The sequence below is a fragment of the Tachypleus tridentatus genome, chromosome 10, assembly GCF_004210375.1.
Source record: "Tachypleus tridentatus isolate NWPU-2018 chromosome 10, ASM421037v1, whole genome shotgun sequence".
Lineage (NCBI taxonomy): Eukaryota > Metazoa > Arthropoda > Merostomata > Xiphosura > Limulidae > Tachypleus > Tachypleus tridentatus.
In genome coordinates this window covers 2,099,805-2,104,129 of record NC_134834.1, presented here as the reverse complement: position 1 = coordinate 2,104,129, position 4,325 = coordinate 2,099,805, and positions in this window count along the sequence as shown.

Below are 4,325 nucleotides of genomic sequence, written 5' to 3'. Positions count from 1 at the left end.
TGTGATATATGTTATTCAAGCCTTGTAGTACTATTGGTTACATTAGTGTGATATATGTTATTCAAGCCTTGTAGTACTATTGGTTACATTAGTGTGATATATGTTATTCAAGCCTTGTAGTACTATTGGTTACATTAAGTGATATATGTTATTCAAGCTCTTGTAGTACCATTGGTTACATTAGTGTGATATATGTTATTCAAGCCTTGTAGTACCATTGGTTACATTAGTGTGATATATGTTATTCAAGCCTTGTAGTACTATTGGTTACATTAGTGTGATATATGTTATTCAAGCCTTGTAGTACTATTGGTTACATTAGTGTGATATATGTTATTCAAGCCTTGTAGTACTATTGGTTACATTAGTGTGATATATGTTATTCAAGCCTTGTAGTACTATTGGTTACATTAGTGTGATATATGTTATTCAAGCCTTGTAGTACTATTGGTTACATTAGTGATATATGTTATTCAAGCCTTGTAGTACCATTGGTTACATTAGTGTGATATATGTTATTCAAGCCTTGTAGTACTATTGGTTACATTAGTGTGATATATGTTATTCAAGCCTTGTAGTACCATTGGTTACATTAGTGTGATATATGTTATTCAAGCCTTGTAGTACAAGCCTTGGTTACATTAGTGTGATATATGTTATTCAAGCCTTGTAGTACCATTGGTTACATTAGTGTGATATATGTTATTCAAGCCTTGTAGTACCATTGGTTACATTAGTGTGATATATGTTATTCAAGCCTTGTAGTACCATTGGTTACATTAGTGTGATATATGTTATTCAAGCTCTTGTAGTACTATTGGTTACATTAGTGTGATATATGTTATTCAAGCCTTGTAGTACTATTGGTTACATTAGTGTGATATATGTTATTCAAGCCTTGTAGTACTATTGGTTACATTAGTGTGATATATGTTATTCAAGCCTTGTAGTACTATTGGTTACATTAGTGTGATATATGTTATTCAAGCCTTGTAGTACTATTGGTTACATTAGTGTGATATATGTTATTCAAGCCTTGTAGTACATTAGTGTGATATATGTTATTATTGGTTACATTAGTGTGATATATGTTATTCAAGCCTTGTAGTACCATTGGTTACATTAGTGTGATATATGTTATTCAAGCTCTTGTAGTACTATTGGTTACATTAGTGTGATATATGTTATTCAAGCCTTGTAGTACCATTGGTTACATTAGTGTGATATATGTTATTCAAGCCTTGTAGTACCATTGGTTACATTAGTGTGATATATGTTATTCAAGCCTTGTAGTACCATTGGTTACATTAGTGTGATATATGTTATTCAAGCCTTGTAGTACTATTGGTTACATTAGTGTGATATATGTTATTCAAGCCTTGTAGTACCATTGGTTACATTAGTGTGATATATGTTATTCAAGCCTTGTAGTACTATTGGTTACATTAGTGTGATATATGTTATTCAAGCCTTGTAGTACTATTGGTTACATTAGTGTGATATATGTTATTCAAGCCTTGTAGTACTATTGGTTACATTAGTGTGATATATGTTATTCAAGCCTTGTAGTACTATTGGTTACATTAGTGTGATATATGTTATTCAAGCTGTAGTACCATTGTTACATTAGTGTGGTTACATTAGTGTGATATATGTTATTCAAGCCTTGTAGTACTATTGGTTACATTAGTGTGATATATGTTATTCAAGCCTTTGTAGTACTATTGGTTACATTAGTGTGATATATGTTATTCAAGCCTTGTAGTACTATTGGTTACATTAGTGTGATATATGTTATTCAAGCCTTGTAGTACTATTGGTTACATTAGTGTGATATATGTTATTCAAGCCTTTGTAGTACTGATATTGGTTACATTAGTGTGATATATGTTATTCAAGCCTTGTAGTACTATTGGTTACATTAGTGTGATATATGTTATTCAAGCCTTGTAGTACCATTGGTTACATTAGTGTGATATATGTTATTCAAGCCTTGTAGTACTATTGGTTACATTAGTGTGATATATGTTATTCAAGCCTTGTAGTACCATTGGTTACATTAGTGTGATATATGTTATTCAAGCCTTGTAGTACTATTGGTTACATTAGTGTGATATATGTTATTCAAGCCTTGTAGTACTATTGGTTACATTAGTGTGATATATGTTATTCAAGCCTTGTAGTACTATTGGTTACATTAGTGTGATATATGTTATTCAAGCCTTGTAGTACCATTGGTTACATTAGTGTGATATATGTTATTCAAGCCTTGTAGTACTATTGGTTACATTAGTGTGATATATGTTATTCAAGCCTTGTAGTACTATTGGTTACATTAGTGTGATATATGTTATTCAAGCCTTGTAGTACCATTGGTTACATTAGTGTGATATATGTTATTCAAGCCTTGTAGTACTATTGGTTACATTAGTGTGATATATGTTATTCAAGCCTTGTAGTACCATTGGTTACATTAGTGTGATATATGTTATTCAAGCCTTGTAGTACTATTGGTTACATTAGTGTGATATATGTTATTCAAGCCTTGTAGTACTATTGGTTACATTAGTGTGATATATGTTATTCAAGCTCTTGTAGTACTATTGGTTACATTAGTGTGATATATGTTATTCAAGCTCTTGTAGTACTATTGGTTACATTAGTGTGATATATGTTATTCAAGCCTTGTAGTACCATTGGTTACATTAGTGTGATATATGTTATTCAAGCCTTGTAGTACCATTGGTTACATTAGTGTGATATATGTTATTCAAGCCTTGTAGTACCTTGTATTGGTTACATTAGTGTGATATATGTTATTCAAGCCTTGTAGTACTATTGGTTACATTAGTGTGATATATGTTATTCAAGCCTTGTAGTACTATTGGTTACATTAGTGTGATATATGTTATTCAAGCCTTGTAGTACTATTGGTTACATTAGTGTGATATATGTTATTCAAGCCTTGTAGTACTATTGGTTACATTAGTGTGATATATGTTATTCAAGCCTTGTAGTACTATTGGTTACATTAGTGTGATATATGTTATTCAAGCCTTGTAGTACCATTGGTTACATTAGTGTGATATATGTTATTCAAGCCTTGTAGTACTATTGGTTACATTAGTGTGATATATGTTATTCAAGCCTTGTAGTACTATTGGTTACATTAGTGTGATATATGTTATTCAAGCCTTGTAGTACTATTGGTTACATTAGTGTGATATATGTTATTCAAGCCTTGTAGTACTATTGGTTACATTAGTGTGATATATGTTATTCAAGCCTTGTAGTACTATTGGTTACATTAGTGTGATATATGTTATTCAAGCCTTGTAGTACCATTGGTTACATTAGTGTGATATATGTTATTCAAGCCTTGTAGTACATTATTGGTTACATTAGTGTGATATATGTTATTCAAGCCTTGTAGTACTATTGGTTACATTAGTGTGATATATGTTATTCAAGCCTTGTAGTACTATTGGTTACATTAGTGTGATATATGTTATTCAAGCCTTGTAGTACTATTGGTTACATTAGTGTGATATATGTTATTCAAGCCTTGTAGTACTATTGGTTACATTAGTGTGATATATGTTATTCAAGCCTTGTAGTACCATTGGTTACATTAGTGTGATATATGTTATTCAAGCCTTGTAGTACTATTGGTTACATTAGTGTGATATATGTTATTCAAGCCTTGTAGTACTATTGGTTACATTAGTGTGATATATGTTATTCAAGCCTTGTAGTACTATTGGTTACATTAGTGTGATATATGTTATTCAAGCCTTGTAGTACTATTGGTTACATTAGTGTGATATATGTTATTCAAGCCTTGTAGTACCATTGGTTACATTAGTGTGATATATGTTATTCAAGCCTTGTAGTACTTGGTTACATTAGTGTGATATATGTTATTCAAGCCTTGTATTGGTTACATTAGTGTGATATATGTTATTCAAGCCTTGTAGTACCATTGGTTACATTAGTGTGATATATGTTATTCAAGCCTTGTAGTACCATTGGTTACATTAGTGTGATATATGTTATTCAAGCCTTGTAGTACTATTGGTTACATTAGTGTGATATATGTTATTCAAGCCTTGTAGTACTATTGGTTACATTAGTGTGATATATGTTATTCAAGCCTTGTAGTACTATTGGTTACATTAGTGTGATATATGTTATTCAAGCCTTGTAGTACTATTGGTTACATTAGTGTGATATATGTTATTCAAGCCTTGTAGTACTATTGGTTACATTAGTGTGATATATGTTATTCAAGCCTTGTAGTACTATTGGTTACATTAGTGTGATAT